Source organism: Pollicipes pollicipes, unplaced genomic scaffold (genome assembly GCF_011947565.3).
Source record: "Pollicipes pollicipes isolate AB1234 unplaced genomic scaffold, Ppol_2.1 Scaffold_4295;HRSCAF=5057_pilon_pilon_pilon, whole genome shotgun sequence".
NCBI lineage: Eukaryota > Metazoa > Arthropoda > Thecostraca > Pollicipedomorpha > Pollicipedidae > Pollicipes > Pollicipes pollicipes.
In genome coordinates this window covers 16,965,686-16,976,600 of record NW_023596461.1, presented here as the reverse complement: position 1 = coordinate 16,976,600, position 10,915 = coordinate 16,965,686, and the positions used below count along the sequence as shown (strand labels likewise).

The following is a 10,915-nucleotide window of genomic DNA, read 5'->3' as shown; positions in this document are numbered from 1 at the left end:
GTTTCCGACGCTAAGGCTAGTGACTTGCTTTATTTTGCAAGCAATTTTGCCGGGTGGCCTTTTGGAGTCTGTCATCAGGCCATCGCATATCAGCCATAGTTTACAACCGGCAAAGGCATTTAAGAACAAAGCTTCGGGTACCAGCAACGTAAGTATTTAAGAAGACAGCTACAAGCACCAGCAGCGTAAATCCAAATTACAGCGACAATGATCCTTTCTCTTGACTTCAGTTTCCATCTCGGTCGTCGTAAGGTAAAACCCGGTGTGTTCATTTTTGGCTGTTTTGCGTTGTTAATGCTGCTGATCTGTCTTCTCATGCTAAATTCTGCTATTTAAAATGTTTGTCAAACTTTTCACCAACCTTTTAGCCCTTTTTCAGCTAAAAGTGAAATTTGCAGCAATGGTTGAATAATCAAATCCAGTACGAGAAGGCGAATCACATGGCATGAAAATGCCGGGTGGCTAAAAATGGATAAATGGGGTTTTATCTATGAGAGACAGACCTGCCCTCATGGGTGACATTGGTGGGTGCAGACTACCTGATCAGCAGGTGTGGCAATGCTTTGTGGCACATTTTATTAGAGGAATGTCTAAATTATGCTTTGTAACTGGTCGTACCGTACACATGAGCCTCCCAATGCCTTATTATTGTTGCAGGAGTACCCTAATTCCCAGGACATGTTTATAAAGGTGTTAGGAATGCAACCCATGTATTATGTGTGGATATTGAAAATCCTTCTTGGACCACTTTTTAACTAATGTCATGTCTGCTGTCTTCTATCCCTGAAACATTGGATCTCTGTGCACTGTGATCAGTTGTAACTGTGCATTGGTCTCACAGCAGTTAAGACAGATGTACTGTGCGTGACTGAACTCAGGGTTAAAATCTCATCACAGATATGCCAGACATAGCACCTTTACTGTGATATGTTTTTCCATTGTTGGCTGGTGGCAAAATTGTGTGGTGCAGCCTTATGACCAAATGTAACTGTTCCCTTGGTTTTATCTGTTTCATGTTTGGATAGTTGATCATTGTGTTATTTCTCAAAAAGATAAGGGGCTTGTTCATGTTGCTATTCTAAAAAAAGATGCCATGATTTTAGAAGAGGTGATGAGGGTATGGAAGTCTGCTACCATAGGAATGATTTTGAGGGAGATGTCAGCTGTCTGCATACAACTTTACCAAATTTTGTTTTGGTGCAGTGACAGTGAACAATGTTCAACATTGATTTTACTAAAAACAATATTGTAGAATAGTGATTCTATGGAAAAAATACCATGAACAGGACTGAAAATAGCTACCTGCATTAGTTCAGGCTCAGTGAGCTTGGCCAAACAATGTACCTGCTCTTTGTCTCTCACCTGGTACCACTGGCTTACATGTCATGCAAGGTTTTCCCAGGCAACAGGGGTGACAAACTTCTTTCATTGCACACCTTTCATGTTATTTCACCTTGTACTGCGCTGAGAAGTGATGACTTGGGATCAATGATGTTAGTTTCCTAGGATGCATTGTAGGTAGCCTTCATGTCTGAGACTTCACCCACTACAACTAACACCAATGTCTTGCAAAGACCACTTAACTGTTATAGTTGTCAGATGCCCATGGCAGCATTATGGCTTATCAGTTAGCACCTTTAGGTGCCATGTGGAGGCCCCTAGTTTGAACCCTGATTACAACATGGGCCCTGAGAGCTCAAATGGCCTGTGCAGTTGCTGATGCCCTGTGAAAGGGTGCATGATGATAACATGACTGTCATGCCCCCTTTTTAAAAAGACAAACTACTTCTCATGATATGTTGTGAGCTGTGGGTTCTGAAAGTGCAGTGGTTAAAGGGAGCATCCCGCCTTTTTTACTTTTCACTCATTGTTTCACCAGGTGAATACAATTTGAACAGTAATGCTGGTTTTCTTGTGATGATTCTAAAAAGCTCAGCACTTTGATTTGAAACAGCTGACCCTGCAGGAGAAATCTGATTTGACTCACTGCTCACCTCCATGAAAGTCATGCATTTCTTTGCCTTGCTTTTTTCCAACCTGTGTGTTCTGTAGTGTTTGTGACACACAATATTTATGTAAAATATGTTGAAAAAGTTTGAAACACTTTGTTTAGACAAAATATATATGAACAAAAAGTGTTATCCCACAAATTTAACAAAAAACTAGATGTATTCGGGGTCACATCGCGGCTTGACCACCTCACACACAACGACGAACTGCCGCACACGAAGCCGACAGGGAGACTCTCCCTACATGCCCCAAGCAGCACCTCTTATGCTCCTTTCAAGCCCACCTGCAACACGATCGGCGTGCGACTCGCCGGCGCCACCGCGTCTCACCTCACCGTGTCCAGGGGCTAATGCATCACGCCTTCGCTGTGACCGTTTCCCTACGTTAACACTGTCCTAGGGTGTAATCTATTGCCACATATGGTCCACTGCTACACTATACCATGGGTTTGATTTCTCTCCTGTGGTGTTTATCATGGTGGCTCAAGACAAGGCACACATTGGCTGGGCGAATGGGAGTATTGCATACTTCATGTGACACACTAGTTCAAACTTCTCCCAAAATGACAAATTGTCTGCCAAGGTGAGGGGAAGGTGACACCATATGGCCACGGTAGTCCAGTGCATTAGAAAGGTTCAGGAACTGGTGATTCAGGAACTGTTCATGCACAATGTCATGTTAGCATTAAATGTAGCCCTTGAATTCAATTGTGGGTGTGCCTTTAACAAGAATGTGAAGGCTGTCTTATGATTATGCTTGTGTTTGTTTCAGTCATCATGTTCCTGACGCGCTCCGAGTATGACCGGGGCGTGAACACCTTTTCGCCAGAAGGCCGGCTTTTCCAGGTGGGTGTCTGATGGGGCCTGCTGGTCGGCCGCGGATGGTGGTGTCTGACAGCTCCCTCTGGTCGGCGTGAGGTGATGGGGCTGGCATCTCACTCTGGCCGTAAGGAGCTAGTTGGACCAAATTTCGCTCTCTGGTCGTTGAGATCCAGAACGCCACAACGAACACATGTGTCAAGCACATTTATGTGTAATATGAAATCGGGAGACATGTACATGGTTGAGGTACTGAATGTCCCAATGCACATTTATGCCAAGCACATTCATGTGTATCACCAAATGGGGAAGCATATACATGTTTTCTATTGTTGTGCAGATGCGCTATTTGATGTATAAGCACCAATTCATCCTTAAAAGATGAATTAAGATGTGCTTGCTGTCCCTTGATGAGCCACACCTCGTGTATGTTGTTGGCACGTGGCCTGTCCCACTCGACACGGCGACCCAAACATGGGCCGACGGCCGCCGGGCGCTGCTGAACGGCCAGTGCCCCATTTGGTGCTCCATTAGATCGACTGAGACGGTAGTTATGCGTAGGGAAGACTTTGGTGAGAGTGTTGATGCCATACAGAGTCCTTGACTGGAGCTGGACAATGGTTGCTGGACGTTTGAGATCCACAATGCCGAACATTTTCAGTTACTGGGCATTCTTATCCAGCGCAGGGAAGCCACATCGCATTATGCTTGATTATTGGGCTTGCGGATCGATAAATCGTTTCAGAACCGCCATACTCATCATAAAAAGCCAGCTGTTGCATGCTAGCGCACACACTCTTACCAGCTACTCCGCGTGTCCTCACCGCAGGCTTTGACTGGCAGAATGACCGTACACAAGAAGCTGTTGTAAGTTGAAACGGCAGCGAGCGCCGGTGGTGTCCAGGCTCGGGCAGGCCGGCAGTGGTGGTCGTGAGATCTGACCAGTCAGTGGCGCACCGGGCCTCGTTACCAGAGCCCGGCCCGGCCGGTGGTGTCCAGGCTCGAGCAGGCCGGCAGCGCGGCCATGAGAGCTGACCAGTCAGTGGCGCACCGGGCCTCGTTACGAGCGCCCGGCCCGGCCGGTGGTGTCCAGGCTCGAGCAGACCGGCAGCAGCGGCAGTGAGAGCTGACCAGTCAGTGGCGCACCGGGCCTCGTTACCAGAGCCCGGCCCGGCCGGTACTGTCTAGGCTCGAGCGGAACGGCAGCGGTGGTCGTGAGAGCTGACCAGTCAGTGGCGCACCGGGACTCGTTACCAGAGCCCGGCCCGGCCGGTGGTGTCTAGGCTCGAGCAGGCCGGCAGCGGTAGTGAGAGCTGACCAGTCAGTGGCGCACCGGGACTCGTCACCAGAGCCCGGCCCGGCCGGTGGTGTCTAGGCTCGAGCAGGCCAGCAGCGGTAGTGAGAGCTGACCAGTCAGTGGCGCACCGGGACTCGTTACCAGAGCCCGGCCCGGCCGGTGCTGTCCAGGCTCGAGCGGAACGGCAGCGGTGGTCGTGAGAGCTGACCAGTCAGTGGCCCACCGGGCCTCGTTACCAGAGCCCGGCCCGGCCGGTGGTGTCCAGGCTCGAGCAGGCCGGCAGCAGCGGCAGTGAGAGCTGACCAGTCAGTGGCGCACTGGGACTCGTTACCAGCGGCCGGCGCGGCCGGTGGCCGCAGCTGCCTGACTCGAGCCCCGGCTGTCAGCCGGCGAGTCCGGTCCATCACGGGTCATTAGTGGCGGTCGGCCGGCGGGCGTCGGTAGCCCGGTCACGCGCCCGCCGGCCGACCGCCGGTGCGACGGCCTCTGTTGCCGGCCGGCCGCTCAGCGACCGCGCACTCCCTGCTGGTGTCACGACACCAGTGCTGCGGCAAAAATGCGTACCGGCAGGAGTGCTACGACGTCAGTCATACGTGACATGACTTAGCATGACATGACATAGCAATATCATGACATGTGGCATGACGTAGCAATGACTGTATAAGTTTTTACACACATCACACATAGCATGCCATGTGACATGACATAGCAATGGCTGTATAAGTTTTTGCATGGGGGTTATTACCAGTAAAGGGCTTTTGAGCATAAGTTTTGTCGTGTAGCACTAATATCACGTATACTTGTTTGCAGTAGCAGTCATGTCGTGTGTAAGTGAGGACTTTATAAGCGTTCCCAGTAGAAGTAATGACGAGTGCAAGTTTTTGCAACAAAAGTGTTGTCGCATAGTACTGATGTCATGTATAAGCATTTGCAGTAAAAGCAATCTTGTAACACTACTGCCAGTATTGGTTTTTGTTTTAGCGCTAATGCCGTGGAGCCGGCCCTGCTGGCCTTAGTTTGGACTGGAGCCCTTTCGGGCAGCAATTACTGTTGCGGGGCCATGCCATGTAAAAGGGTTGAAGAGTAAAGCGACAAGACTGTATGCGCTTGGGGATCCTTTGCTACCGGGACTTAGTTCGTACAGGAAGCATTCTCCGGGCTATGTGCGGGCCCTCGGGGGGGGGGGGGGGGGGAGGGGAGGGGCACTTCAGTCCTTTGATGGCTGGTGCCTGCAGCCAGCCCGGACAATAAGGGCGTTCCATGGATGAAGGATGAAGCGTTGAGTGCGGACAGACGGATGGGCGGGCTCAGGGAGCACTCCAAGACCCGCGAGCGGGTCACTCGCTGCACCGACCTGAGGTCAGGCGGGGGCTCAGGTGAACCGCGTGGATTCACCTGCTGGAGGAAACAGAATGTCGGGCCGAGGTGTTGTAGAACAACGAAATGTCGGGCTGGGAGCACGTAGAGCAACGAAATGTTGGACTGGGGGCGCGTAGAACAACGAAATGTCGGCTGGGAGTGCGTAGACCAACGAAATGGTGGGCTGGAATGTTGTTGGAATAACGCAATGACTGCATATTGAAAGACTGCATCCGGGAAGGTAAGCTCACAAGTAATCCGCGAGTACGTCACCATTAATGGTTTTCAACCTGGCATTTTTTCGAGTGGGCTTTTAAATCGTTGAACAGGATTGTAGGCCTGGAAGCTGTCGCCAACGTTGGTGATGAGTTGGCAAGCTGGCCATTTGGGCCGTCCTGTTGTTTCCACAGCGCGGGACTCCCAACCGGCGCACGCCGGTTTTGTCCACCCGGGCATGTACCATGCACTTTCGGTTACAAAACTAATGACTTCATCGCATGAAGTACTCCGGCCGGGCCGTCGATTCGACTTCCCGCCCGTCGTCGTTTTCCCGCCCCTTCCTGGTTCGTCGTGCCGCCAACAGATGGCAGCATGGACGCGCGCCAGGCAGGCCGTCGGCGAACGGTGTCCGCGCGTCGGCGGCTGGGGACGACGAACCCAAGAGTGCCAGGTCTTCCCCACACCCGGTGCCGTACTTACTGTTTAACCACTTTGGCACGGGTTTCATGCCGGCGCGGAAGGTCGTTCGGGTGTAATGGCGGTGGCCGATATGCGGAGGTAGTGGTACTCAGTCGAAGGGCCTCCGGCGGTCGCGGACGGCCGGGCCCGCTGAACCTGGCCCGTCGACGACCTGGGGTCACCACTGGCGCTCAGTTCCCCGGCCGGGCTGCTGCCCCGGACGTACGCCGACCGTCCGTCTCGAATGTCTTATCAGTCCTGCTTATTGTCATTGCAACAGGGGCTGTGTACTTCCAAGGATGCCTCACTTAATTCAGTCGGGTTAACTCCGTTGTGGAATGAGTCGCATGCGTTAGATGTAAGGCTCACGCGCAAGTGGCGGTGGAATGCGCCGCCCGATTTATCGAGCGCCGGCCGCGTGCGTTTGGCAGCATGCCGTCCCTGTTGCGCCTGTTACACCATCCAGTTCCGATGGCACCTGCCTCGCCTCAGCCTGTAATACCACCTTCTGGGCGGTCCTTGTTTCACCTGTTTTACTGGTGCCTGTGAGACGTCCCAGCTCCCAGCGTCTATTACACGTGCGACTCACATGTAATGACTCGCGGCTGACGTATAAAAACACGTGGGATGTGTTCTTCGTCCAGTCACGTCTTTTTTATCTTAAAGGGAGTGTTTCACATTGATATGGGGTTTTGAGACTGAAATGACCATACTGAAGACCTTTCTGTGCTGTCCACGATCCTGCCCTTCTCAATACCCAAACCCCCTAGTTTCTGAGCTACACGACCTCGACATTGGGGAAAGGTATACAGGGGGGAGCATTTCAGGCATCTTGGCATTTATGACGTCATAATAACGTCATTCAAATCCTGTCATTCCATAAGTCATGCCGCGATCAAGGCCAAGAAAAGAAACTGTGGAGCCGTTCATATCTCGCGTTCGTGAGCTCAATTTTTAAATATACCAGTCGCCAATTGGCTCTCAAGCAAGGTATGATGACGTAATCAAACCACGACGCATTGAGGAGCATATTTACTCAATAGGACATTGCGCTGTGTAGAGCAGCCTTTTCCACTTTAAAAGCATGCCAAGAGTTATAAGCGAGCTTGTTTCATCATATGTGATGCTTTTTTCAATATCTTCAAATGTGAACCATTCCCTTTCAATTAGTAGCTGACCAGGGTAAATAAAACACGCGTTGTTGATTGGTGATATAGTATTCTGAACTAAAGGCAGGGTTTCCGCCCTCGCCCCAGAAGTGTTGGCAGGTAAGATCTATATAGACTTCTATATCTATATACTTAAGATATATATATATATATATATATATATATATATATATATATATATATATGTAAGGGCAATGTTCTGGACGTTTTTGGGTATTGCCGTCCAAGTTATCCCCGCAGCGTACCGTCGTAGTCCACCAACTAAAACCCCGGTTTCCAAGACACCCTTCGCGTCGGCTTTGATTCATTTTAGGAGGGCCGAGGAACCCATTACAGTAAGTGACCTGCCAGCGTCGATGGGCCGTACTTGGAGAAGTTTTTGTGTGTATTTGGATAACAGTATTTTAGTTTCGGTAGACCACTTTGATGAATCGTACCATCACAGGCTCAATGTTTTACTTTGGTGTTCATACATCTAGGGACCTGAACTATGCAATGAAAACATTGAGCCTGTGTGTGCTTGTGTAGGAATGTCATATCCCAAGAAAAATAGCCAGTAAGATGAGTGGAATATTTTCTGCGACTTTATAGCTACAATGACCAGCTGGAGAATAGACCCCCTGTGGCTCTAAAATAATTCAAAACATTTTTGGCCTATAATCATTATTTTCAGCTCATTGTAAACCTTCAGTGGGCTGAAGTTTAAGGGGCAGGACATCCATTTCACCGAAGTGAACATATCGTCTTAGCCGATTTAAGCCACCAAGATGCTTGGCGTATCTGAAAGACTACAAGTTGTCTGATTTACTTCTTCAAACGCTGCTCCCATGAACGATTTTGGAGCGTTTTTTCAACCTTGGTGTCGTGATCGATATTATGTAGTTATTATATTATTTTATTTAATTGTCATGATATTATTAGCAAGCTGCTTGCTTGCTGCTGTCAATTTCAACGCGCTGTCACGCCAACTGTACACTGAGCGCCTCGCGTGAATTGAGAGACGTTAGTCGACCAATGGTCCAGTGTATTCATATATTTCGTCCAGTGTCCGCACCGGTAGTCTAGTGACGTTCGTCACTGGTGACCCCTCCGCTGTATTGCCAGCGCAGATGGCAAAATCACAAATGATCACAAGTGTCCTCACCACGGTCAGAACATAGCACGTTTGAACTGATAACCATTAAAGGGAATGTTTCACATTTAAAGACATTTAAGCAGGCATCAGATATGATGAAACAAACTCACTTATGACTCTAGTAAATATGCTTCTCAATGCTTCATGATTTGATAACGTCACGGTACCTTGCACAACATTGATTGAGGGCCATTTGACGGCTGATATGTCTCGATGTCGCGCTCGCAAACGCCAGCTATGAGTGCTTCGACGATTATCTTTTCGTGGCCTTGATCGCCACATGGCCCAAAAGTGACATTATTTGAATTGCGTTATGATGACATCAGGAATGCCAAGTTGACTGAAATGCTCTCCCTGATATACCTTTCCCCATTTTCGCGGACGTATAGCTCAGAAAGTAGAGGGGCTTGGGTCTTGAGAGCAGGATTGTGGAGAGTACCGAAAGATCTTCGAGCTGGCTATTTCAGTTCAAAACTGTATATAAATGTGGAGCAGCCCCTTTAGGGAACGCGCAAGCTCCTTATGTTCATGGAAGCATGTAAATGGTCTTTCATGGTCTTGAAAAATGATCTTGCTTTAACTGTTTCTCACGTCGGCTCATTTAAAAAAGACCTTCCTTCCAGTTGTGTCCGATACATCCAGTTATGACCGACTGCCAGTGTAGCAGTGACATGGCTGAGGTTCCATCTACCAATTATTCCTTGTTGAGACAGTGACCACCACTGCGTGACCCGGAAGGTACGAGTCGACAAAGCTGTAATACATTTTAGATTGACAGACATATTTGAAAGCTATCAGACATGTTGATAAGCCCTAAAGCCACTGGTTCCTTCGCTCCCATGTGTGATGACTTAAAACGTCACCCAACCGCATCAACAAAGACTACCTGCAGCTTTATGTTCCCTTCGGCATCACCTCGGTAGTGTGTCCGGTGATCCAACAGCGCGTGTTCCATAGTTGTCATAGCAACAGGGTGCCTGGGACCATGCGTGGCCCTCAAGCTGCAGCGGCGGTCGTACCGCCGCAGCCGTTTGCGCTGGGACCGTTAGGTTCGGCGGCGGCGGGGGTCAGCGTCTCGTCGAGCCGCGGCCGAGCGTCGATGACGCCCCGCCTAGCTGGGGTCGAGCGTCGATGACACCCCGCCGAGCTGGGGCTGAGCGTCGATGACGCCCCGCCAAGCTGGGGTCGAGAGTCGATGACGCCCCGCCGAGCTGGGGCTGAGCGTCGATGACGTCCCGCCAAGCTACGGTCGAGCGTCGATGACGCCCCGCCAAGCTGGGGTCGAGCGTCGATGACGCCCCGCCGAGCTGGGGCTGAGCGTCGATGACGTCCCGCCAAGCTACGGTCGAGCGTCGATGACGCCCCGCCGAGCTGGGGCTGAGCGTCGATGACGCCCCGCCAAGCTGGGGTCGAGCGTCGATGACGCCTCGCCGAGCTGGGGCTGAGCGTCGATGACGCCCCGCCGAGCTGGGGCTGAGCGTCGATGACGCCCCGCCGAGCTGGGACTGAGCGGTGATGACGCCCCGCCGAGCTGGGACTGAGCGGTGATGACGCCTCGCCGAGCTGGGGCTGAGCGTCGATGACGCCCCGCCGAGCTGGGGCCGAGCGTCGATGACGCCCCGCCGAGCTGGGACTGAGCGGTGATGACGCCTCGCCGAGCTGGGGCTGAGCGTCGATGACGCCCCGCCGAGCTGGGGCTGAGCGTCGATGACGCCCCGCCGAGCTGGGGCCGAGCGTCGATGACGCCCCGCCGAGCTGGGGCCGAGCGTCGATGACGCCCCGCCGAGCTGGGACTGAGCGGTGATGACGCCCCGCCGAGCTGGGGCTGAGCGTCGATGACGCCCCGCCGAGCTGGGGCTGAGCGTCGATGACGCCCCGCCGAGCTGGGGCCGAGCGTCGATGACGCCCCGCCGAGCTGGGACTGAGCGGTGATGACGCCCCGCCGAGCTGGGACTGAGCGGTGATGACGCCTCGCCGAGCTGCGGCCGGGCGTCAATGACGCCCCGCCGAGCTGGGGCGAAGCGCCGATGACGCCCCGCCGAGCTGGGGCGAAGCGCCGATGACGCCCCGCCGAGCTGGGGCGAAGCGCCGATGACACCCCGCCGAGCTGCGGTCGAGCGCCGATGACGCCCTGCCCCCTCGGCCCCCAGGTGGAGTACGCCATCGAGGCCATCAAGCTGGGCTCGACGGCCATCGGCATCCAGACGTCCGAGGGCGTGGTGCTGGCCCGTCGAGAAGCGCGTCACCTCGCCGCTCATGGAGCCCACCACCCTCGAGAAGATCGTCGAGATCGACAAGCACATAGGTGAGCGTCGGCGGACGGGAGGCCGGCCTGGCGCACGGCTGGGGTGAGTGATGCGAGGCCCGGCCTGGGGTGCTGTTGGCCACCCTGGCCCGGGCGCAGTGCTGCTAGCCTCGTATTGCAGTTTGTAGCGACGTTGTGGTCTGA

General features: G+C 52.5%; 1 long non-coding RNA gene across 1 annotated transcript; it reads left to right on the top strand.

The window, feature by feature from the left end:
• The first annotated feature begins 58 nt into the window (after nt 1-58).
• Nucleotides 59-10,694, top strand: LOC119096282 (uncharacterized). The gene is made up of 3 exons (XR_005094042.1): nt 59-148; nt 2,782-2,855; nt 10,617-10,694. It is a non-coding gene; the product is annotated as an uncharacterized LOC119096282 (long non-coding RNA).
• The last annotated feature ends 221 nt before the right edge of the window (nt 10,695-10,915 follow it).